Raw genomic sequence first — 27,918 nt, 5'->3', positions numbered from 1 at the left:
TAAATACTGAGCCTACAACTGTCACACAGAAAAGAGAGTTACATGGGAAAGTATGGAACTATACACTGAAGGTATGTTGAAGAAAACAGCCATTCAAGAGTGAGAAAAGGACTAACTTCACATACAAGGTGAACTGAAGCCTATAAAAAGGTTTAAATCAAATTCTGATTTAAATGTCAGTGTAGTCTCTGCAGAAGCCTAGTTACACACAAAACACGTCACTACAATCCTCACTTCTTAACAAAGCACCCAACCAATTTTACCATTGCATGTAATATACAGCTCTTTTTGTAATGTATGTAGGAAGTTACTGAGTGAGGTTGAATTCTGAAAGCAAAAATCAGTCGTTGGTAGCACTTGCTTTAAAGATGAAAAAGTTATGACTGGAGCAAATAAAAAAAGAATAACTTAATAATCTTATGTGTTCGGATCCTAAAGATGCACATGGAGACATTGGTAACAAAGAGCACAGCTGTTTTATTAGATGATTTATACTCAGATGTTGCTTTATCAGTCGGATTGGAAGTTTAGACTGCACTATCAGACTGAGTTTTGGAGTGTTTTGAATGTTATCATACCCATAAACAAACAAATTTATCTTCAAAGGAAAGAATTTACAAAGTCAGAGCAAGCCATATTTTTTTCTGGATTATTGCTCTTCCCTTCCAAATATACAGTCCAAGGAAAATATGTGCAAAACATCTACAATTAATGAACCAATATCAAACAGTAACAACAATGACAGAAATGCCAGAAAGTACCAAAGTCACACTTTCTCCCACAGTTTTTATTTGGCAGTATTATCCATCTGTGGAGTTTTTTGGTGCACTTGAAATGTTAGCAGAAGTTAATCTTCTAGTAATTCTCATTGAAGAACTCTTCAGTACTTGTAATCTTAGAATCACAGAACTATAGGGTTGGAAGGGACCTTTAGAGATCATCTAGTCCAACCACCCTGCAGAAGCAGGTCGACCTAGATCAGGTCACATAGGAACATGTCCAGGTAGGTCTTGAAGACCTCCAAGGATGGAGACTCCACAACCCCTCTGGGCAGCCTGTGCCAGGGCTCCCTCACCTGAACAGTGAAATAGTTTTTTCTTATATTTAAGTGGAAATTTTTGTGTTCCAGCTTCATCCCATTACCCCCTTGTCCTGTTGCTACCTACAATAGAAAAAAGGGATGCCCCTGACATCCACCTGACATCCACCATTTAGTTATTTGTGAATATTAATAACATTCCTCTCTCAGTCTTCTCTTGTAAACAGCCCCAGTTCCTGCAGCCTTTTCTCTTATGAAAGATGTTCCATTCCCCTGATCACCTTGATGGCCCTGTGCTGGACTCTCTCCAGAAGTTCTCCGTCCCTCTTGAGCTGGAGAGCCCACAGCTGGACACAGTACTTCAGATGAGGTCTCACCAGGGCAGAGAAGAGGTGAATCCTCTTGATGCATCCCAGGATGCCATTGGTCTTCTTGGGATGTGGCAAGAAGGGAGGGTATTTTGTGAGAAAACTATACTTGTATACATAGAAACATTGTAACATTGTATGATCTCTCCATGAAAGATGAAAGAAAGTTCAGACTGAAATACTCCCTTTGAAAGGAGAAGGAAGAAAACCAAGGGAGGATGTAAGAACGTATGTAGAGCTCTGAAAAGAGCTTCCTGCTCTGCCATGTTAGTGCTACTGACAGTGAAATGTAGCAACCACATTTATACCTCTGCTGCTGGAATTGCTAAGTAGGGCAGATCCAGGTGAGATTTGCACCCACTATGCAGTCAGATGGATCTGGATAATGCAATTATAGTTCTTCTCCCACAGACAATATTTTCCTCATACAAAAACCATGGAAATAAAAAGAAATAAAAGTAAAAAACACAAGTTCAAGGAGAATAATAGACAAACAGAACGCCCAGTTCAGAAGAGTGAGTGATTGCTGCTAGATATTCCAAAACACAATTATTTCTTTTACCTTTCACCACTTTTTTGCCATTCTCTATAATGATATATGCCACATCCTTTTTTAGTGCAATGAGCTATATATCTACCTTCAGATTATCTCCCTTTCTGGGCAAGTTACCATCCCAAAGACTGAGCAAAGGTTGCTCCAGAAGTAGATGAATATCACACAACCACTTCATCTACAAAGGCAATTTAAACTACTTCAGGTGCAGCCAAGTAGAGCTCACACATCCCCAGGCCATCAGGTGGTCAATCAGCATGCATTTAACTTTATCAGAGAGAGGTACTCACCATTTGGCCAGGCCACTGTATGCACTATGCCAACTCTGAAGGAGGCTACTTTAACTTCCAGTCATGAGTTTCACCTGCTGGCTGAATTGGCTGGGCCTGAAAGAAAACATTGATGGTTTGCAAAGGCAACAGAACCAGCTGTGAACAGCTCTGCAGTAATAATCCTCTTTGTAAGTAGAAAAATAGCCTCTAAAAGTAATAAGACAACCAGTAGCACTTGAAAATCTCTATAAATAATGCATATAAATAATATTCCATAAATGTAAATTATATTGCTATTTGGGCTGAAACTGGAGTTGATTTTACTCATTATTCATCAACTGCTAACTACAATGTTTATGAGTGATTTTCAATGTGAATATGTAAAGTATACAGCACTTATTATATTATGCATTGAATGACATTTACAGACACCTGCTTCTGATTTTTTATTCAAGAAGGTGGGTTCTGTCAATGTGAGTTTAATTTAATACCTGCACGATTAAAATTCAATGCAATTGGGTGGACTTGCCATTTTATTATTCTATATTTCTGCCAGCCCTGAAGTCTGGCTTATGTAACAAAATCTGAGAGGAGGAGGACTTTACAAAAAAAAGCCTTAGTGAGTTTTAGAGAAAATATCAACGGGGCTAAACATCAAGGGCCAATTCACAGGCAAGGGACATATACTACATATGAATATATGAATAAAGTCATTCCACAGTTTTGGTCATGCATTTATTTTTATCATAGGTGCTAACAATGATCTAACAATCATTTTCAGCCCTTCTAAGCAGTTATGATAGAAAAATCAGATATCTTCCTTTAAGTGCCATTGACTCTAAAGTCTCCTTCACCATATTGTCTATGTTTAGCTGCTGAGAAAGAACTAAGAATCAGAGATTACAGCTTTGACACTGAATAGTTTACCTCAATTCTGCATTTACTTATATCATTATCATCAACACTATTACAATGTTATTTACCTCACGTCTCAGTTATTAAGGTTTAGATAAAGATAAAATACTGAGCTATGACTCTACTTAGCTTCCTAGAAGGAAGATAGTATATGTTTCATTAATAGCTGCCAATTTCTAAAGAATAAATTATTAAAGGGTGAAATTTATTATTTGAATTTTAATTAATTTATTTATTCTAATTGTTCCATTTATTAAACCTCTATTATATCATACAATCTGTTATACAACTGCAGCTATATCAGTTGAACTTTCATAATGAACTTTAACTCTTAAAATGCAGCATCCAGTTACCACAAAAATATGTGTTATTACATGTTGTGGTAGTTTAGCCAGGTGTCCACCAAGTCATAAAAAACACTCCCTCCCCCCCAAACTGGACAGGAGAGAGACAGAAATATAACAGTTCATGAGTTAAGGGCAGAGAGATCACTCAGCAATTAGTGTCACTGGCAAAAAAGACTCAGGGAGAAAAAGGTTTGATTTATTAAAGGAACAATAAGAACAGGGAGATGAGAAATAAAGCTGATTCTTAAATACACCTGCCCCCACTCACCTCTTCCAGGGACGTCCCTTCCTTCTCCCTCAGTGGTGCAGGGGATGGGGAATGGGGGTTGCGATCCGTTCATTACAGATGGATTTTGCCACTGCTTCTTCTCAAGGGGAGGCCTCCTCACATTTCCCACTATTACAGCGTGGGGTCCCTCTCACGTGAGACAGTCCCTCACAAACTTCTCCAGCATGGATCCTTCCCACAGGCTACAGTTCCTCACAAATACTTCCAGCGTGAGGCCTCCCACTGGGGCAGCTACTCACATCCTGCCCCAATTTGGGTCATCCACAGGGAGAATAAACCTTCAGGTAGCAATTGCTCCAGCCTGAGTGTGGTGTGGGCTCCTCTCTCCCCACGGGCTCCCAGGTCCTGCCAGGAACTTGCTCCAAGGTGAGCTTTCCACCAAGTCACAGCCTCCTTCAAGCATCCACTTGCTCTGGCATGGGGGCCTTCACAGGCTGTGAGTAGATCTCTGCTCCCTGGTAGCCTCCATGGACTGCATGGGCTGCACCACAGGTCCCAGAGGAGTCTTTCTTTCAAGTCTTAAACACCCTCCACTTCCTCCTTCTCCAATAACCTTGGTTTCTACAGAGATGTTTTCACATTCTCACTCCCTGTTGCTGCTGCAGTTTAGCAACTGCCCAGCACCTTCATCCCCTTGTCAAACATATTCACAGAGCTGTTACCTCAATCACTAACTGACCAGGCCTGGGTGTGGTGTGGGGTCCATCTTAGAATTGACTGGCCCTAGCCCTAACAGTTTCAGGGCAAGCTTCTGGCAGCTCTTTGCTTAAAGAAGCCACCCCTGTAGCTCCCCCTGCTACTAAAAACCTGGCCCAGGCAAAACGACTGCACACATGTAGTGCAAGCCATGCACTGTTGAACTGATTTGTTCCAATAAAAGACCTCAAGTCTGAAGCCTAAAAGTCTGCAACATCAAAACCTATGATAGAATGAAAAGCCAGCTGGTATCAGTTATTTTATCAGACTTTTGCCATGAATACATCTGTGAGAGACAGATCTTGTTTTGAGAACTCTTTTCTGCTTCTTGTGGGGATAAATATTATTGGTGTTGGCCCATTGAACAAATGGTAATTAAAGCAACTGAATTGAAAGAAAAAAGATACGGGAAATCTACTCTGCTTAAGCTACACGGATAATTTTGTAACAAAATCTCAGACACTTAATGAGAGAGTTCTTAAATACTTAAAGCTACAGTCAATGAAGAGAAGTGACTTTGAAACTCTTTAGAAGAATGTCTGTCTCCATCACATTTGGGACCTCTCACCTTTAGCTATTCCATAATGAGGTAACTTGCCTATGACAATGAGTTAGTCCACAGTCCATGGAGAGATGGGCATTTTACCCTCTATAAATTAAATAGCTCATGTCTCTGTTTAAGATTTTTTGTTCTTTGAAATAAACCATTTCTCTTCAATGTCTGTAACACTACATAGATTATTAGCTTAGACTAGACCCTTCACCTTAAATGGCTGTAAACACTTGAGAAGGATGACATCCTAGGTGCCAAAACTTGATCATATATGACCTTTCTGGGGAATCAACTTTGCATTTATTATGCAGGGAATGAGAGCTGTATATTATATTATGGTAAACATTTGTCAGCTAGGCAAGCAAGGCAAATCTCAAACAATATTTTTTAGAACTGATGAGTGATAGTCAACTGCATGCTAGTTGTTCTGTATTTCTTATGCTTTGTTGAACATAGCTCCATTTCAAAGTCATTGATAATTCCAGCAAAACTCTTCTCTGAAGCTGTTGAAAACCAGATAAATTCACTAGTATTTTTCTCTTCTTGTTTTCTCTTCAAACTTGTTTCCTGCAGTTTTACATTACAAAAAAAAAAAAAATTAAAATGTATCCCAGCATATCAGTGACAGAGTAACCACTTTTAAATTATATTATTAAAACCATATCATCCAAGTCTGTGTTCCTCACAAAAGCTCCTTCATGGAATTTGCACACTCATTTCCGGCACAGAATACGACTTAATTATATAAGCAGCTTGCTAGCTCCTTTGGAGGGTTATAATAAGTAAAACATGCCTACTTCTTTCTGTCCCTTCCCCTTTCTTTTTTTCACTGTTCAATATCCTTTTTTCCATTTACACAGTGAAGGATGTGCACCCACTTGGTGCTTCAATTTCCCACTGTACATGATAAGAGTGTAATTCATCTGATTAAATGTAGACATTGAAATTTTAACTAATCACTTCAGATCCTTTTCCTGGTCAAGGAAAATGAATAGGTATGGTTAGTGGACGTTTGTTCCCAAAATGTCTATTTCTCTCCATTGATTGTAATGAGAATCTATTGTGACTAGCTCAAAGAGAAACAACTGGTCTGTAGATCAGTCTATTTTCTGAAGTGGACCTCTCTCAGTGTCACATGGAATTCAAAAGAATATTAGTACTGGTGGCATTGGTTAACTCCAGCAGAACAGCCACACACAGTCACTTGGTCATCCTTATTAAGCTGAACTATTCTAGTCACTGGACTATCAGCCACAATCTTTGGGGCTGATTTATTTTTTATTAATACATAACAAGCAAATAGACTACTACTCTGAAGGTCAGGAAACATACTAATTTGCACTTCTGAAGAAAAAATACATAGCAAATTTGTATTCTCTTGCATCATTTACCAGTACTTTTAAGTTTTTCTTGCATTTCCAGGTTTTAGAGAAGATAAGGAAGAAAAATACAGAAAGAGTATTGAGAGAAAAAAAAAGAGGGAAGAAACCACTTCTACAAAATAACAAAATTAAGTGCTAATGTTTCTCCATTAAGAACGACCATATTTTATCCACTGCAGCCTTAATTTCATCTTTTCTCACTTTATTTTACCTTTGTATAAAGCCAGCTCCCAAAATGGTTACTTATAGATTGATGTACCCGATAAATTAAAAATCATGAAACTGAAGTAAGACAGATAACAAAGTGAATGCTATATCCATTTTCATCAAGAACTACATTAAGAAACTTAAAACCTAATGTGAACGTTATTCTAGTTTCCATTTTGAATCTCACTTTGTGGCTAAAAGTTAATGTCCTTTTACTGAGTATACTGAATTTTGAATTAGCTAAGTATTGGTAAACTAAGTGACTTAACTCAGTAAGTCCAGAAGACTCATGGATTATTTTCAGCAATGTTTAAAACTTTTCCACAGAAAAACTCAAACATGTTTATATCATAATTTATGCAATAATTTGTATGACCATTACTCAAATAATTTTAATATTTATTTTAAAAGTATACATCATGGTGATTTATAGTTCAGTATGTAATTTTCCCTTTTGAAAAAAATATATATCTATCAAATCATATTTACTTACTACAGTAACATATGAGATATATCAGTGTCAGGTACCAAACATGCTTTCTACAGCTAGCTTTGAAAGAAACTTAGATCATCTAATCTCTGTCATTTGGTTATTCTTCTGTTGATGCCTAAGTGTGCTGCTTGCGGATCATAGAGATCATAGATCAGAGAATCATTTCCATTGGAAAATACATTTAAGATCGAGTCCAGGCGCTAATCTAACACTACCAAGCCCAACACTAAACTATATCTCTCAGCACCACATCTACATATGTTTTGAATACCTCCAGGGATGCCTGTGCCAGCATCTAATAACCCTCTCAGTGAAGAATTTTTCCTAATACCCAATCTAAACGTCTCCTGATGCAACTTGAGGCCATTTCCTCTTGTCCTATCACTTTGGAGAAGAGACCAAACCCCACCATGCTAGAACCTCCTTTCAGGTAGTTGTAGAGAGTGATAAAGTCTCTCCTCAGCCTCCTCTTCTTCAAGATGAACAACCACAGCTCTTTCAGCTGCTCTTTATCAGATTTGTTCTCTAGACCAGAAATACCGTAACAAAAACACTAGAAAAGCTATACCATAATTCATGATTCATGTTAATCTTAAATTGTAAGTAGACTATTGCACTCCAGCTTCAATGTCAGACCATTTGTGTCTTTACTGTGGTTATTCCTTCTGTTCTGCCATACTATACTTTTACTTTCTTGAAATTTGTGATCAAGTGTATTCATCCTCTGAAGTCTATAAAAAAGTTCAGAACTAAAGTGTAAAAACTCCAAGGTTTGTCAAAGCGTTTTAGCATCATGTGTATGAAAATACAAGTTACATATGCATATTTTAAAAAACTTTTTACTTATATAATTCAATGGCTGTCTTTTTTAGTCTATATATTGAGCCATTAGCATTAAGATAAGTATGTGCATCATGATTCAGCATGAATTAAATAAGATTTGTTGTGAATGAAGGCAGCAGTAGATTTTACATTCAGAGCATCAGTATTCCTTCAGCAATAAGAATTCAATGATATGCCAAGTTACTTTTGTCTAAAAAGCAAAACAAAACTTTATCAACCTATTTTTTCATTAGGGAAAATTTGCATTTCCATTTGTTATTCTTACTTTTCTAAGACTCGTACATTGTGGCTTTTTGCATGCTAATTCTGAACTTCCCAGTTTTACAGATTATTTCTTTGTTACTGTACAACTCCACTTACAAAATGTTGCTATTGTTTTAACATTTTATAGAGTCCATTGTGCCTTTGGGAGTATTTTAGGTTATTTTCTTTCCTTCTTTCTCCAATTTTTTAGTTATAGGAAAACTGATTGCTGTGCCTTACCGAGAAGTCCTTTTGTAATGAGTGTTTCATATTTTGTCTCATTCTTTTTCTATTAGCACAAGGGTTTTCACTTTTGTAATATACTTCTTGTATAAGATGACTGAGAATTATGAAGAAGAACTCTTTAAGTTCTACTGCTTTTGGTGTTTTCTGGCTGGTTTCTCTCCTACCTATCAGATTTTATTCTATCAATGCAGCTGTCTTGTAGTCATCTCAATTATGTATTGTCTCTGTGATCTGTAGTAAGTAGCTTTAACATTTTTGTAATATTCTATGTTGCTTATCTATTGATGCTTTTTCTGTATTACTTTTAGGGTGAAGTTTCTTTGTGCGGTTCTTTTGTCGGAATTGATAGAAGACAAATAAGGAGTCAGTGATTCTAAAATAGTTTAAACTGTTGATAGTGAAAAAGTCCTGAGAATGTTTTATAGAATGTTTTTATGTCAACATAACTCTGAAGCATTTGGTTGAATGTAATAGTTCTTATGAGTTATTTAAAGAAAGACCAGAAGCATAAAGACTCATGGAAGGCTCGGAAATAGGTTTCTTTTTGATTAATACTTTTTCTAAAAGGCAAAAGCAAAGGAAACTCATGTGTATACAACAGGCACGAGGGCAAAGATTCCCTGCAGCCCACAGTGCAGCCCACAGTGAGGCAGGCCCTACCCTTGCAGCTGCAGAGGCCACAGAGGAGCAGGGACACACTGGCAGCCTGGAGAGGAGCATACCTAGTGCTAGAGCAGGTGGATATACCTTGAAGGAAGCTGCAGCCCCTGGAGAATCCATGCAGAAACGGGCTCTGAGCAGGACCTCTTACTCATACAGAGCAGCCCACACAGAAGCAGGTTTTCTAACAGGACATGTGACCTATGGAGAAGCCACACTTGAGGATTTTGTTCTTGAAGGACTGTATCCTGTGGAAAGGACCTATGCTGGAGTAGCTCTTGAAGCACTGCAGCTCACAGGAAGGATGCACATTGGAGACGCTCATGAAGGCCTATCCCGTGGGAGGGTCTCCACACTGAAGGAGAGAAAGAGCTCTCCAGACGAGGGAGAAGCAGAGACAACGTGTTATAAATTGACTGCAATCCCTATTGTCTGTCCTCTTGCACTGCTTGGGAGGTGGAGTTAGGAGAGTTAGGAGTAAAAATTTGTCGAAAAAAAAAAATTCATTTCCTGAAGTTCAAGTCTGGTTTTGCCTCTGATGGTAATTGGCAAGTGATGTCCCTGGTCTTATCTCACACCACAAGCTTTTGCATTGTATTTTCTTCCTTTCTTTTTGATGGAGAGGAAGTGATTGGGCAGCCTGTTGAGCACTTGCAGTTAGTCAAGGTCAGCTCACCACACACATCAACACAATACCTATCTCATTCCCAGACATCCCACATGGCTAAGAGTACATTGTCACATCTCACATCTGCTCAATATGAAAAAGATCAAATTAAGAGCACTTAAGATATTTATCTCCCCATCAGACCAAATAGACCTAACTATTTTTCAAAACAGATTCAGTCCAACTTTGAAACTTCTGTTATTTCTTCTAAAGGTAAAATAAACTAATTCTCACAAACTTATTCTCCCACTATTTTTGTAAAATTTGTTTAGGGCCTAGACATTAGTACATTTAACAGTACATTAAATGGTACCACACCCCACTGTCAAGCCTGAAAAAAAGTGCACAACATAATGCTGAATCACTCTGGCAGGCAAAAGTTTTATCTGTACCTGAGTACAGATAAATATATGGGAAAACAAGGCTACTTTTCTGACTGATTACAACATACCTCTGAAGGAATTCTAAGTACAGTGAAGTTTAAGGAGGAAATTTAGGCAGAGACATATACTGTAGGGTTTTTTTTATACTGAGTAATCTTAATATCTCTATGAGCTGTATTGAGAGTGTATTATTATTTGATGTGTTAATAACTTTGAATCTCTAGAAACTACAATAACTGTTTTCTTAAACCTAATTTATGTTATAAATGTAGCTATAATTACTATGCTGATGATGAATAGTCTTGTACAGTTGCTCAAAATGTGTGAATAGTTATTAGCCATAAATAAATTAAAAACTGATGGGACGAATAGGGTGGGGTGGGTGGTGTATCAAACAGAAAAAATCAAACAGAAAAATCAAACTCACTTTAAAAAAAAAAAAGTTAAGAATCTGATATTACAAGGTAGTAACTGTGATATTACAATCTGATATTACAAGTTAGTAACTTCCCACTCTTACTCTTTCATGACACTCTACTGAGCAAAATAAATAGACTTTGTTTCAGAGTAAATGAGTGTATCATAATTGCCTGAGACTTTAATTTGATCTTAGATGAAGTGCTTGATAGAAACTCTAAATCTTTCAAAAGACACTTGAAAATGACAAGTGTTATTAAGTTTCCACAGGAAACAATGCTATAACTGGTGTTTGTTTTCATTTTATGTATCTTAGTCTATTGGGTAGATAGAGATTATGCATTTTACTTGAGGCTCATCATCTCTGCTCACATAGAGATTTCTTCTAGCTCAAAGCTCATATGGAATAGAAGTGAAATGTTAGAAAGAAGACTTTTATAGACTGTATTCTGGTTTCTAACTTGCAATTTGAGAGAGAATTGGCATAAAGAGATAAACTGTATTTGTTCTAAAGGCATAACATTCTGTAACCATTAGAAAAGTTTGTTGAAATATTCATAGATTAATATATATTCTGTTTATCCATCTGTTATATTTTAAAATATTAGCAAATGATTATGTTTAGAAAAATCTCCTATGCAATATTTAAAATAAATTATTGAGAAAATAGATTGAGTCAGATAACAAAGCAAGGGCATCTAGAAAAACTAACATTGTCCTGAGTCTTTCTTTTTCACTTGACAGATTTATTCTTGTTAGATCTAAATCCCAAAATCATTACACAAACAAAACACAATGAATCTGCAAATATTTTTCCCCCCCAGAAAATCAGAGATTTTCTTTGACATCTGGGCCAAAGGAATGTTGGAAAGGGCAAGAACAAAGAGAAAGTACCTTAAAGCAAAGTAATCTTGGATAACGTTTGCCTAAAGATAACTCATTTCTTCTGGAAACTGGTAGAGAAATGCCAGCACATACCTGAAAGATATTCATCAGCCATACTACTTCAAAAACTATCATGCACTTTTAAAACTCTAATGATTTTTTATAAAAGGCTCTTCACTACTGTAGTATGTACAAAATTTTTAATATCTTTTTAAGTCTCTTTATAAAACACAAAGGAAATGAGAGTAGAACTTGGATTGTGAATTATTGTAATGAAAAATGTTGTGAAAATATTATATGTAAAAAAAACCTTCAAAATTTGTACAGATGAACCACAGAGATTCTGAAGCTGTTTGTATGTTCCTAAATTGTATAAACCTCAGAGTAGCCCTGGAGGCATTATGACCAATTACTTTTACATTTCTTTTGGCTTAGAAAAAGAGAGGGAAGGTTATCTTCTATTGATCTTAATCAGCAATAAGTCAGCCCAACATCAAGGCCATTCTGATCCCTATCTATAACATTCAAAAAGAAAGTAGTGGCTAGTCTTTCCATTCTGCATAGCTTTATGTATATTAAGCTAAAATATTCTTGCATCCATTTGCAGTCCAAGACCAATCCTTATATTGAGCAGGAATTCTCTTATTTTTGGCCAGTGCATTCTTTATCCTAATAATGAACACTTACAGTTAGAACTGTTCAAAAGGACCTTGGAATTATGGTAATAACATTCTTCTATTTTTGCAGAAGCCATGTATTTAATACTGTTGTCAGCATAAAGGTGAAAAAATAATATTAATGGGAACACATAAACTTGAATCAGAAAGTAGATGGTGCCACATCTGTTATTCAATACAGTTACTCAGTGTAAATATTAAGAGCTCAGCTACTGCTGACCCTATAAAAAAGCAGGATATCAAAGGTGAAATAGATAAACACATTTTGTCTTCTAGTTACTGAGAATAATAAATGAAAAATTAAAATGTCATTTAATACAAATGGTAAGTTATTCTCTGAATCATACTTTAAAAGCTAAACTAGGAAGAAATTGGACTAACAATGGAGGACAGATAAAATGCAGAAGGTAGTTCCCTGCATGGTGGTAATGCCCCTTCTTCATAACCATACAGAAACACCGAACATAAAACCATTCCTCTAATTCCCAGCACAGTCCATATACTTATATCTTGTATATGCCTTTTTTCCCCTCCTGCATCCTTTTTCAATGGTTTAATTTTATAGTAGGTAAAGTAGAAGCCTGTTACCTGCATAATGGAGAAATAAATTATGCAAGATATAATCAATATTTCCTTGCCTTAAATCCAAATATAAGCACACTAAAACAGCATAACCACCAATAGTGTATAATCATTTTTGTATTGTAATATTAATCACATTTTGCAAGATTACTGTACAATTGTTTTTATATTTTATTGTTGTATAAAGTCTAGCAATAGTGTATAATCATTTTATTACACCATAGTTCTATTAATTGCATTTTGTAACACAGTTAAGCCGAAGTATGTGTACTATACTCTAATATTTGTTGACACAGCCACAGTGTCCTTATTTCAACTTTCCTGATTTGGGACATCATAGTTGTTAGTCTCCATCCTACCTCCTAACTCAAACTCTAACAAAATATATATGAATAACAATCTTCTCTTCCTCTTTGTCCTTAGATCACATAGGCAACTCACCCTTTGGTTGTAGAAGCATCTTTCTGACAGTTATATCTGATTGTTAGATCTGCCTTAATTACTGTTCACCCTGCAGATTTAGCTGTATCTATATAGACAAATAGATATGTATTTATATTTATCTCTGTATCGTATGGAACAGGATATGAATGTCTATACAAATATATTGAGGGACAAGCAGAATAAAAGTAATCTAAATTGAAAAACCAGACAGCATGGATTCACCAGGAAGTCATACTTCACCTATTGTCTTCCTGCTTGGTGGATTTGTCTGCGTTTATCTCACTAAGTCCTCCAACACTGTCTCCCCTTAAGATCCTCCCAGAGAAGCTGATGAAGTATGGGTTGGTTGAGCGGACAGTGAGGTGAACTGAAAACAGACTGAACATATGATCTCAGAAGGTGGCACAAAGTCTAGTTGGAGGCCAGAAACTAGCAATGTACTCTAGAGGTCAACACTGTATCTTGTTCAACATCTTCATTAATGAGCTGGCTGATAGGGCTGAGCAAGTTTGCAAATTATGCCAAACTGGGAGGAGTGGATGATATGCCGGAGAGCAGTGCTGCATCCAAAGGGACCTTTACAGGCTGGATAAATGGTCTGACTGGAACCTCATGAAATTCAACAAAGGAAAGTGAAAAGTCTTGCACTTGGGGAGGAATAACCATATTGCTAGTTCATGCTGGGGTCCACCCTGACAGAAAGCAGCTTGGTAGAAAGAGACCTGGGAATCTTGGTGGAGAGGAAGATAAATATCAGCCAGCAATGTGCCCTTGTGACAAAAGGGTTTAGTGGTATGCTTAGACTGCATTAGGCAAAGGATTGCCATGAGTTGAGGGAGGTGATCTTTACCCTCTACTCAGCACTGGTGAGGCCACAACCGTAGTACCACGTCCTGATTCATAAGTAGATCGGTAATTTTAGACTATGGAAGCTTGTTTATTAGAACTTACAATACTAGTTAGAAAATCATACATATAGTTTTATGAAATTGCTGGTCTTGTAAGCCCACGAACAGAGATATTAGAATGACACAGCTATTTCTTGTAGTACAACTATTGCTTAGCACTGATAGTTTCAAGGCTGGTGTGTTCCTAAATGAAGTTACTGTTGCTTAGTGCTGATAACCACAAGGCCGATTTTGTCCTTTAGTTGTAAACAGAGCTACTATCTGGAGATGACAGAGCTAGTGCTTAGGATGACAAAGCTATTGCTTAGGATGACAGATCATTAGGTCAGTTCTACAGTTTGGACATTGCTTAATGCTAATAACTACAAGACCAGCTTAGCTCTAAACGGAACTACTATCTGAGGATGACAGAGATTTTACCCAGGATAATAAACTGTTAGGCTGTTTTGTCCTGTCTTGTGGTTTGGACAAACATCAAAGACCCAGAGGTGGAAAGTACACTGCAAGGAAGACTGGGATCTTACTTCAGCAGTGACCCCCAGCAGCCACTAAAGAAGACAAGAAGACAACAAAAGAGGCGTGACAAAAGTGTAACTTGGGTGGACCAAGACAAGACTATGGATGGGCCCTTTCCTGGAAATGTGATGAATATTCATATTTGTTGTAAATATAAGCTGAAAATCCAAAGGCTGTAGTGGGTACATTTGGTGGGGAAAGCCCTTGTGTTCCCCATGCTGCAATAAAGAATACCTGCTTAATAGTCTCATTGGCTATTGAGTCCTGACTAGCTTCCTCACAGCATCAGTCAAGTTCTGAACTCCCCAGTATAAGTGGGACAAGGATACACCAGAGAGAGTTCAAACACTAAGGCAATAAAGGGACTGGAACACTTCTCATGAGGAAAGTCAGAGAGCTAGGACTGTTCAGCTTTAAGAAGGCAACTCAAGGGGATCTTATCCATGTGTAAAAGTACCTGCTGCAGTGAGAATAAGAAAAATAGAGCCAAGTTCTCTTTAGTAGTGACTAGCAAGAGGACAACTGGCAATGGACATTAACTGAAACATAGAATGCTCCCTCTGAACATTAGGAAACACTTTTTTTACTGTGATAGTGATTGAACACTGGAAGAGGTTACCCAGAGATGTTGTGGAGTCTCATTCCTTAGAGATATTCATATATCATCTGGACGTGATTGTACACAACTGGCAGAAGGATAAGATGATCTCCACAAGTCCCTTCCAACCTGAGACATTCTATGGTTCTCTGGTTCTGTCATGACACCTGACTCCTTTCATACTAAATAAATGCTGTGCTTTTGTTAACTGTACCAGATTGTAAAAAAAAAAAAAATAATATAAAAAGTATATAAAAATAAGTGTTTCTTTCATTTATTCAGGCAATTCCAGACATTCATCATTGATCATGATAAGTAAAAGTAGGAACTTCACAAGAGTTCATCTACAGAGTTACACATACATAGTTTCTGTTATCTGCCTCAAAGTATTCAACTACATCAGATAATAACAGTGTACCCCAGCTGATCTGTGTGAATACAGGGTTAGTGAGTTCAAATTTTCCTAGTTTACAACCACGAAAGATTTTCTTGTCAAGTTAAGAGCATCTATCTTGCTAGTGTGTGTTGTAAGGATCCTACTGAAAGAACAGGAGTTCATGGAGGTGTGCTACAGAGATGCAGTAGAGGTAAGATTGCTTTGGTAAGCTCTCAGTTAATATTACAGTGTCAGCAATTATAATTTCTGCAATGGTGTAATTATTCCAGAAAGTATCAACTCTCTATCAAGAGATTATAGTTCCAATGAGTCATCCAGATGTCTTATATCCACCATGCTTCATGGAGAAGGCATAAAGCAGAAACACCTCTGAATACTAAAATGTTAGTGTTTTCTGAATAGATTTAGAATTGCTTGCCTTAGCAAAACATTAATAGACAAGTAGAACATTATGAACTGTAGAATTTGATACACTTGAGATGACAGAACTTTTTTCCTTGCTTGAATTTTCTGCTCCTATGATCTTTATGGATTGTGAAGTATTGGTGAATGAATACTCCCAAATGATGTGAAATGACAAAGTAGACTGCAGGAGAGAAAAATGCCTAAATGTGAATAAACACAGTCTCCCAGAATGTGTAGCAGACAGGACCTTCAGAAGAAATTGTTACGCTGTTCAAAACCTAATGTTATCTGAACAGTGCAGCAGCCATCTGATAATAGGCAGGTCTCAGAGATTTTTCTTTGACTTTTAGGACAGTTTTTAAGCATATGCAGGGACGCATATTCCAAAAAATGCAGACCATAAATTTCCTATTCCACTTGCCTCTGAACCTATAGAGTGCCTAAGTTTGTGTAGCATTTAAATTTTGGTCCAGACTTTTTCATCCTTGTAGATATTTAGACTTCTGTCCAAAAAGGCATATGGGATATGTTCAGGAATGGTGGTTAACTCCTAAAAAAATTATGGAGTATCCAAGTGTTGATCTTGGATTTGTACTGGGGAGCACATCTAATACCTGACAACTATAGTGAATTCATGAAAATTAGATGCACCACGTTCAATTTTGGTCAGCAACATCCTTTGGCACAATTTCTAAATGTTGCAGAAGTGGAGTGGACATTATTCAGTTGCTTCAGTTCTGTCTACCATTAAATTAACATGCAAAGCTATTAATAATCAGCAGTGCTAGACAGCATTTTTATGTCATCTGCTTTGACTTTGCAAATAATGTCCATGTAGCTGCTTCAGAGCATGATTCATGATGAAACATCTCTCCGAAACACTCTTAAGGAACCATTTAAACATCTGTCTGTGGCAAACTCAAGGCCTATCATTACTATAGACAGGCTTGAGGACACACATATTAGTGTTCCTTTTAATTAAGGTTTTAGGACCAATTTAAGTCCTTTCCGATGTTTTATGTCTTTATCTGGTACTAATGTACCTTTTTGACCATCTGTTTTTAAAAAACAGGGTTATTGCATATCCTCCACATTATAAAGTTAATATAGACATAGTTTTATACTTAAATGATATCTTGTAGTACTCAATCATACTGTAACTTGACATTGAAATTGTACAGCACATAGGAATTAATTTCTCATGTTCTGATAAAAAAAATCCAAAAGGACTCCTACATATCCAATTAATTTTTATGCTCCTCTGAGTATTTTATCTTCTTACATCTTGGGTATTTATCTTTCCAGTATCTAGTTTTTGTCACACATATGGGAAGTTCATTTGAGTTCTGCTGAAGGTTATACTGCATTTTTCATATTAATCCTTAAATCCTCAATTCTGGTCCGTTTTTGATTATTAATTAATTTTTCCAGGCACAATATTTTTTCCTAAGTGTTTGGCTCCTTATTTTATTGTCTGTCTTTTTTACACTAAATTAAATCAACTAGTTATTTGCTCAAATGTTTAGTCTATTTTCGTCTTTCTTATTTTGGTTGTCCTTTGCAGTGACCTTACCTATGCTTCAAACATTTTGCTTTCCTTTAAATTTAGTTATTTTTACAGTTTAGTCTTTTCTTGAGGCACAAACAGCTTCAATTCTAATCCTTGTACTTAATGTGATTTTATCTACAGCAAATACATTTTCTTTTCTGCTTTCAGAACTCATCCTGTTTATTTAAGATAGATCAGTGCACATTACATTCTTAATGGTTTATTAGATTAGTTTTTTGCATGATAGAGAAAAAACAAAGTCAAATATAGTCTTTTGGCAGCTTCTTCTATTTTTATAAACACTGTAGTATTTTACCAAAAAAAAGGTAACAATATACTTTTTCTAGCATTTTTCTCTTCTATTCCATTCACACTTTACACATCCATTATTATAGTCTTAATGAAGAGTATTTAACTCTTATAATTACTTAATGTTACTTCAAAAGTCCTCAATGAGATCAAAGAGAAGTCCAGTTGAGAGTCAAGCATATAACTATGCTGTGAGAGCTGAAGGTAGCAGAAACCTTCCATCAATATATCTTATACTTATGAAAAAGAGTATTAAAGTCTTATTTTCTTAGAGTGGCTCAGGAAATTCAAGTGAAAACATAGTTATATGAAGGTGAGAAAGATTCATGCATTCTCTCTGCTTGGTGCTTTTCATATTGATGCATTTTTAAAGGTTTTAAATTATCAGATTTTGATGATTTTTTTTTTTTTCCCTCAGTAAGTTTACAGGCTATTTTTCTTTTTACTTTTTATTATGTGGATAATAATCTTGTGCTATCCTTTTAAATGTGTATTTACATAGACACTGGCTTATCATGTGAAAGTAACCATGCAGAAATACTTTGATAAACATAAAAAATAAATACTGTCCAAACAGTTTGCCATCCTTGCTGCAACAGTAAGGTAGAAGGTCATTCCAGCAAGATAAAAGTATTGTAATGCAAAGTATATTCATTTTCTTGTGTTTGCTGCTAGAGAACAGAATATTCTGACAAATCTACCCACATGCATTTCTAAAAACATGTAGCTTCTTGTTAGTTCAGCTAAATGATGACACTTGCAAGCAAAAAATATGCATTAATACTTCTGCTTTATAATTTAGTGTCACACCTCTAAACTTATTAATATTACTCTACTATCCCTTGAAGTTCTCCATGCCACCAGGCAGTAATAAAGACAATTTCCACTATCCTACATTCTGTGAAATTTTCCTCCTAGTTCACTGAACATTGTTACAGTTCTTCTTAGTCATAGCTTCTCCACAAGACCAGATGGCATTGGATTAATCTCTCTGTATTTCACTTTAATGGGGTCACTATCTTTTATGTTTGTAGATTTTTCTGCCATGTGCATTGCTTGGAGCTACATGACTTCATCCTTGAAGTCTATGTTTGTTTAAATGTTAAACAACATTTACTAAAGTAAAAAATGAAGTGAACACAAATGGATTTTTAATTTATTGCAGTAACCTCAGCCAAATTATTTCAATAACATCTGCCATTAGATCTGTGCTTGATACCTGTACCTATTTCATCTGGGAAAGAATTTTCTTCATAGTAGCTAGTAGGGGGGCTATGTTTTGAATTTGTGGCCAAAAGTATGTTTAAAACACACAGTTGTTACAGTTGCTGCTGAGTAGTGCTTACACAGCCTCAAAGCCTTTTCTGTTCCTCACCTCACCTCACCCTGCTATTGACTGGGTCGGGGGTTCACAAGAAGTTGGGAGGAGACACAGCCAGAACCACTAGCCCCAACTCACCAAAGGGGTATCACACACCATATGGTGTGGTGTGGAAGCATATAAAGCTGGGGGAAGAAGAAGGAGGGATGGGGCACATTCAGAGTGATGGCATTTGGCTTCCCAAGCAACCATTACATTTGATGGAGCACTGCTTTCTTGGAAACAGCTGAATACCTGTCTGACAATGGGAAGCTGAGAATGAACGCCTTTTTTTGCTTTGCTTGCATATAGATTAGGCATCACCTCTTACACTGTCTATTTCAATCCATGAGTTTTGTGCCTTTTCCTCTTGAAATTCTCTATCCCATCCAACCAGGGGAGAATGAGTCACTATCAGTGTGAGACTGAGCTGATGGTTGGAGTTAACCTACTATATATCCTTACCTCAGGAGCAAAACCTTATGTCTCAACACAAGTCTCACACTGTTGTTAGATAAATTATTCACAGCAGTGAGACAGCTTTTAGCAAAGGAAACTACGTGAAACTGAGCTGTCTCCTTCTCCTTTTGCAGTGTTATCATTGCTGCTAGAAACTCCTGGGGCTCAAATTATCAGTTCTACAGTTAGATAGAAAGATTGTGATCCTGACAAGTAACTTTATTTAAGCTTCTCAGAGAAGATACCGTATTACTCTTATAGTTTGCAGCAGCTTAAAAAAAAAAAAAAGTTCCTTACTTACATGCACATTATGTTTTCCAATGCATAAGTGGACTTAAAGTAGTCCATTTGTGAGTGCAAATTTACATTAATAGTTTGAAATTTGATTCAGTCAATAAGCCAAACCAATAGAGCTACATTATTTTTTATGTCAAAGTTTGAAACTTGACTATTTGTGAAAAAATAGGATTGAATTGTAATTGAAGTATTCATTCTTAGATAAGTAGAGACATATTTTTCTGTTCTCTATGCACAGCTTTAACCATGTGATTCACTACTCAGTTACACTTATTATGAAACATCACAGCATATCTCTGATACAGGTGGCAATGGGAGAAAAGAATTGGAGAGGATGCAGGGCTGTTTTTTAGGGTAATTAAAAAAAAACACAAAACAAACAAACAAAGGCAGAAGACAATATTTGTCCAGAAAGAAAGGGGAAAAAATGGAGAAAAAAACAGCAAACTAAAAGTTGAAGCTCTTTTTGTGGTCTCAACAGTGCCTCAAAACCAGAAATCAGGCTCCTTTGCATGTCCATTTCTTCCAGTAGAAAATCAAGTTGATTTCATTTATCTTTATGGATGTTTCAAATACCAGAATGTATTTATTCAAAGTGATATCACAGACTTTAACTGGGTTAGTTAAATAATAATTTTTTGCCTAAAATAAGACATATATTTCTGACCCAGATCTATATGTTGGAAATTGCAGAAAATTAATTATTCACAAATTAATTGTTCACACTCTTTTGCCCCAGTGAGGACATACAAAAAGATTTTAGTTCTCAATGTTTTCATTATGCAGGCTCTGGAGGATGTACTGCATCATTTTCTGTTATAATTTTTTTCTTGCTGAAGAGTTGGCACATGCAATTAGGAATGTAGTGGAAAGGAGGCCAGAGGATAACATGTATAGACAAACAAGGGCTAAAATCAGATGCTTTTTCTCCTAGCACCAGCTGAGTAGTAGATGAGCAGATAATCTATATTTTGAATCCATTGCTTTCTGTTTAACTGCTTACTGTGATTTTCCAGATATTTATTTTCCTTTATAAGAGTAGTTGAGTCTTCGGATACTTCTTCAGCAAAAAAAATAGTGAAAATATCATAGACATTTGGAAACACTTTGTGATTCTCTGAGTAAGTGCTAAGCTGCAAAATAAGGAAAAAAAAAGTGTACTTGGAGGTAGATCCATGAATCAGTCAGTTCTTTCCCAATTTTGCCATAGAATTTGTAAATTAATCTAAATCCTTCTTTATTTAATTGCTCTCTCAATTAAAATTTATTAATAATTAACACCTCTGTGCTGTAAGAAAGGTGTTAAGAGGTTTGTTTCTTTGGCATTTGGGGAGTGATTAAAGAACCTGTATTTATTAAGCTAGCATATTGACATGGACACATGCACTGGCTTTTCAACACATCAAGACATAATTTAATACTTTTGTAAACAAGTGTATTTGAAGCATTGCTGTACAGAACGTAAACATAAAAAAAGACTTCACTAAAAATTGCTTAATATGTTATGATAATGGCTCACTGAATCTTGTAAGCAAGAAAGAAATAATGAAGTTTAAAAAAAGCAGCTAAAGAAGGAGATGGATTAGTGCATACAGAGATACAGACATACAGAGATAACAGAAAAAGCCTTCGTCCTTAATCTCTAGGTGTAAGACTAGCGACAGTGATTTATACTTGGAGAATGTGAAAAGCAAACCATGCACAATTTACACAAAAATATCATAATTATATGACTATAACCCTGAAATGCAGGCTTTTTCTTTTTTATTGAATAAATATGTTTACTCAAGAATCAAATAGTAAAAAATAGGAGATTTTTTTTTTCTAACGTCATATTAACATGTTAAATATTTCTCCATTGAGTGTCTTGCTAAGTTTTAAACCCAAGACCTCTGCACCTGTTCATCTGTGAGGCATCTGCAATACGTTAGCTCTTTTCCTCCTGTATGTGTAGAATTTGCATATCCATTTCCAGGTACTCTGACTGTAATTATGCTATGTGATATCCTACCTCATGGTTTGATCCAGCCTTGACAATATTGTCTCCATAGAAAGAAGCCTGGAGAAGCAATTTAGAGGAAATTATAGCATGAGTCTGACACAGCTCTGATAAATTTCCCCAGTTTATATATCAGGAGAAAATGACCAGCAAGCTTTATATTGATGACAAATATCAATGAAATTTAGCAGAGTACAACATATCAAAATACAATAGCCTTGCAGAAGTGATGCTAAGTGATCAGTAGTGGCACTGCTGAAGTATAAAAACTTTACCGTCATCCCTTTGTTTGGTAGCAATCAAATTTACTACAGAATATGGTTATGCACAGTGCCATTTAGACATGACCTCTAAAAAACACTGCCTGGTATGTTTTGTGAGGAGCACAAACTAACCTACCAGAACAAATTTTGTTAGATGATAGACCCTTATCTGCAGAATTGCAGATAATTTCTGCCCTTGGCAGCTGCCACCAAAGCCCATCCTAGGAAAAGCCTGGCTAAACTAACTTCTGCTCTGCATTCTGTATTGCCATAGCAAGAATAGAACTACTAAAGTTTTCCCTTTAAGCATAGCTTGGCTACCTCTAATCATTGCCCGTGCATAGCTTACTGAACACCTCTAAGATGAGCCTTCTTGGGCTAAACAGGGAGGATAACAGTCCTAATAGTTTTTCAGGATCTTTGAACAATAATTGAAGGATTTGTGACTGCCAAATGAAAGACATAGTATCTTTCACCTAGAGAACTCTGTAAAGGTATCTGTGGAAACAAATAATGGGTTTACATACTGTAGGGGGAGATAGGAATTTAAATCTGTATGCATGTCTAACTAACTGTGCTTCTGTAAAAATAATCACCTGGTTTGTGATTCTCCATGTACATTTTTGTCTACTTACCGTTTTCTGTAAAAATATAATATTTTCTATCCCATTATTTCTAAATCCTCAATTGTTCCTGCCTACTTTTGTATACTTCAACCCACTTCTGAGTACCAGTTAGTGTTCAGCTACATGTATCCTTCAATATCTCTCTCCTTTTGATAACTGTACTTATCATTCCTCACTTCCCTTCCTTTAACCTTCCAGCATTGCATTATCTATCTATGCAATCATCATCCAGAACCCAAAAACCCTACTTTCCAATCATAAAAAAGAGCCATCAATAAAAATAAAAGATAAGCAAAAATGTAAAAAAATTAACTAAATACATAATAGATAACACAAAGCAGAAGTGCTTTTGCAGACAGTGAAAGAAAATGTGTTTTCTTTTGAATATGGTGAATTGTTTTGTGAAGATATGAAAAACATTAAGTTCCACTCCTGGGAATATCACTAACAGTAAATCAAAGACTATCAGTAATGGTTAAGTTAAATCTATTAAGAAAGAAAATATTATCACAGCTTTAACAAAACCACCAACATGTTTCTCCAAATTGAATAACTGTATGGCATTTGACATATACTTTATCATGAAGTCTTTGTCTTTCTATCAGTGGAGTTGAAATAGTATATGTCAGCATTTTCCATACTATTTCTGCAGTAGTTATATTATGTATCATAGCAAGAGTAAGAAAGCATTCTAAAGAGGGTATGAATGTGCAATGTTTTCATCAAAGACATTGTTATTTACCTGTTATTGCAAAACAACAAATAGAAAACTTGATTTTCATCAAGACGGCAAGGAGTTTCAGTTGTAAATATTAATGAATATGGAATATTACATATGGTGAATGTGAAGTTATGTATTCTTTTGCCAGAGGATTTTTACCTTCCATCTATTCTCAGGTTACAATTAAAAATAATCTTATTTTCCTCTCATATAAGCTTCCTAACTTATAGATCTCTGTTTCTTTCATTCTTACTTCCAAACTGATTTTAATATTGCAATTTTAAAAATATTTTAAATATAGTTAATAGAAAAGAATTAAAATAAAGATACATCATATTGCATTGCTGATTTGGAGTTGTTATTCCTAGATAACTCCAAAATTTTGAAAAATTATTAAACAATTAAAAAAACTTTTAATTGTATCTGATTGGCCTATTCACTAATAGATTCCACAACCTATACTGGAGTGGTGGATAGCACTTAAGCATGTGACTAGTGTCACTGACTTCTCCAGAAGTACTATTACATTAAGGACTGCAAATTTCATCATATTTCTAGCATTGTTTCCAAAACAAGATAATATTATTCTGCATTGTTTTAATGCAAGCTGGAGTTGAGTCAAAGATTTTATTTCCTAGGTAACAGTGATACTGCTCCTTATGGGTAAAAATGTTTTCTGAGATCTAGATAGAGATAATCCAGATTGTCATCCTGCCCCAGTTGTGTTGATCATAATGGTACAACATAAGGAAAGCATGCTTTCTGGACCATTGCATCACTCTGATAAAAAGAGTGTTTTACTTCATCTAGGATATTGTTTTCTTGATTCAAATTGTCTATAAAATAAGCATCAACTTCATTATCTGCCCAGAAAGATGACTACTTCAACTGAAAATCTATCAGAAATGTGTGAGCTTCTTCACAAACTCAAGGATTACTCTTTAAAAATTAAATACAAAGATATGTGGTGGTTTGATCCTGGCTGGGTGCCAGGTGCCCACCACGCTGCTCTATCATCCCCCCTCCTCAGAAAGCCAGGGAGGGGAGAAAATAAGATAGAAGCCTTATGGGTTGAGATAAAAGCAGTTTCATAAAGAAACAGCAAAGCCACACACACGAGACACAAAGTAAATTAAAATGTTACTCTCTACTTCCCATCAGCAGAGATGTCCAATTACTTCCCAAGAAGCAGGGCTGTGGTAAGTGTAACGGTTGCTTTGGAAGACAAGAGTGAATTACAAATGCCTCCCCCTTCCTGGTCCTCTCCCTGATGTTTATATTGCTGAGCTGACGTCATATGCTATGGAATATCTCCTTGGTCATCCCATGTCAGCTGTCCTGGCCATGGTCCCTTCCAGGATCCTGCCCACTCACAGCTACTGGTGAAGGTGGGGGAAGAAATGCTGGAGGGACAGCCCTGATGCTATGCGAGCAGTAGCCAAAACATTGATGTGCTATCAGTACACATTTTTAGCTACCAACATAAGGCACAGCACAAAAAGCACTGCTGTGGAAAATCACCCCCACCTCAGACCCAATATGTGTGTGATTATTTATCATGTCCGGATAATTCCACACCAAATTTAGCCACTGATGCATGTCTAAAATCTGATTTCCCTGATGAATTGGAAGAAACTTAGGCTGCTATCTCTCATTTTCCTGTGCAGGAAACTTGCCTAAAAAATTCTTTGAGTGTAGGAAAAAAATACAGATACATGCTCTATTTGCCTAAGGAGCATGAGCTAAGACAAATAAACCATTCACTGAGAAATTAACTAACTGAAATTGTGATGGCTCACAACATACATCACTTTAAACACCATCAGGTTCTTCGATCTCTATGCTTTTCACAATACTTCAAAAGCATTTCTTGCTTTACAGTGATATTGTAATAATTAATTCATTAAGAGAATAATTATGTCTCAACTGCAAAACTCCCATCCAATCTCTCTCTCACTCTCAATAAGACAGTATGGGGGAAAGGAAAAGACCAACAAGCTCAGGAGCTGGGATGAAGATAATAAAATAAGAAATTAAAAAGCTGTGCACAGAAGCAAAGCAAAAAAAGAATCAATTCACTGCTTCCCAATGGCAGACAATGTCCAGCCACTTCCTGGGAAGCAGGGCCTCAGTATGTGTAGTGGGTATTTGGGAAGTCAAATGCCATAACTACAAATGTCCCTTCAACCTCCTCTTTTCCCTAAGCTCTATTGCTGAGCACATATAGGGAAAGGAATATTCCTCTGAATATTGGCATCAGCTGTTCTCATTGTGTCCCCTCCCAACCTCTTTCCGCCTCTCACACCACTGATCTGAGGGGAAGGAAAAGCAGGCTGGAGAGTAAACCTAGATGCTGTGCACATACTATTGAACAATAACAAAACCTTACTGTATTAATATTTTTTCTAGCCACATATACAAAGTACAGTACTTCATGGGCTGCTGTGAGGACACGTACCTCTATTTCACCCAAACTCAGCAGAGTAAGGAAAGACAACTCAAGAGCAAAAGACACGTGACTACAGGGAAGCATAACAGGGAAAACTATTAAATGAGTATTACAATCTTTAAGTATTCTACTCTTTCTAAATAGATTTGATGTAAAGTAACCTGTGAACATTTACTGTGAAACAATTGCTGTAAGTTTATTCATTTAAACCTAAATAGGAAAGTCTTCCTCTCAATGCAAAAAGAAAAATTACTCCAATCAAATTGTGTCCACATTTAAAATTGGGTATGTGACTAAATAGGCAGCTCAGATCCCCAAGTATTTCAGTCCCCATTTCTATCACCAGGTCTTATTGCACTCAGTGAGAACTTAGATCTGGAAACCCTCCAAGAAGGGTCTACCAGAGCTGCAGTACCTTCTACTCTTCCTTTAATTGCTTGTTTCAAAACAGCTTGTATTTGGTGAACTTCTGTGAAGAATGAAAAATGGATTTGTCTGAAATTATTCTGGAGAGAGCAGAGGTTATACTTTTCATCACTACAGTGCCAGAATGAGGTCCTGGCTGACATCACTCAGAAATGTGGCCTTTAAATTTGCTAAAAATTATCAGGTTTAGTTACTTATTGGGTGCTTAACCTGTGGAGTTTTATTTTATATTTTATAACTGAACTTTATGAAAAATACTTACATCTTTAACAAATATTTACAATTGAAGCCATGTACAAGTAATTTCATATTTTATATGCACATTTTGAATGCATTTTGAACAGTATTAGGGACTAATTAGGGACTAAAATCAGTCAACTGACCCAACTCAGCAAGTCCTTCTGAACACGACTTCAAAAAATAGATCCAGTTAGGCAGGGAAGAACTCTATTCAGCGGTACTGCCTTAGAAAATTACACCGAGCTGAGTTGTGCAGTTGCCATGCCTGAGGGACCTGAGGGACAGGATGCCATCCAGAGGGACTAGGACAAATTCGAGAAGTGGGCCCATGTGAAAATCATGAGGTTCAACAAGGCCAAGTACAAGCTCCTGGATCTGGACCAGAGTACCTCCCGGTATCAATGCAGGGGGATGAAGGGATTCAGAGCAGCCCTGTGGAGAAGAACTTGGAGGTATCAATAGATGAAAAGCTGGACACGAGCTGGCAATGTGCTCTCACAGTCCAGAAGGCTAACTATATCCTGGGCCTTATCAAAAGAACTGTGGCCAGAAGGTTGAGAGAAGGGATTCTGCCTCTACTCCACTTTGCTGAGACTTGACCAGCAATACCGTGTCCAGCTCTTGAGTCTGCAGCACAGGACACAGGCCTCCTTGGAACCAGAGAAGGCCAAAAGAACTATCAGAGGGCTGAAACATCTTTCCTATGAAGAAAGGCTGAGGGAGTTTGGGTTGTTCAGCTTGAGGAAGAGAAGACTCCGGGGAGACCTTGAAGCAGCCCTTACAGTAATAAAAGGGGCCCTAAGAGACAGACTTTTTAGAAGGGCCTGTAGCAATAGGACAAAGGGTAATGGTTTTAAAATAAATGAGGGTAGATTCAGGCTAGATATAAGGAAGAAATTTGTCATGATGAGGGTGGTGAAACATTGCACTAGGTTGCCCAGAGGTTGCACTAGGTTGATGCCTTATCCCTGGAAACATTTAAGGTCAGGTTGGATGGGGCTTGAGCAAACTGGTCTAACTGAAGATGTCCGTGTTCATCGCAGGGGGTGTTGGACGAGATGACTTTTAAAGGTCGCTTCCAACCCAAATCATTCTATGATTCTATTAAAATTAAATGTCCACTCAGTCAATCCCTCTGAAATATTGCTACCTTAATATCAAACAGGCAGTCTGAATTTCTGGACTGTATGTGTTGGACTAGATTTGTAAGAACTAGTTCCATTGACGTCATAAAT

This window comes from Colius striatus, chromosome 2 (assembly GCF_028858725.1).
Source record: "Colius striatus isolate bColStr4 chromosome 2, bColStr4.1.hap1, whole genome shotgun sequence".
Lineage (NCBI taxonomy): Eukaryota > Metazoa > Chordata > Aves > Coliiformes > Coliidae > Colius > Colius striatus.
Note: the sequence above shows the minus strand (reverse complement) of the source record.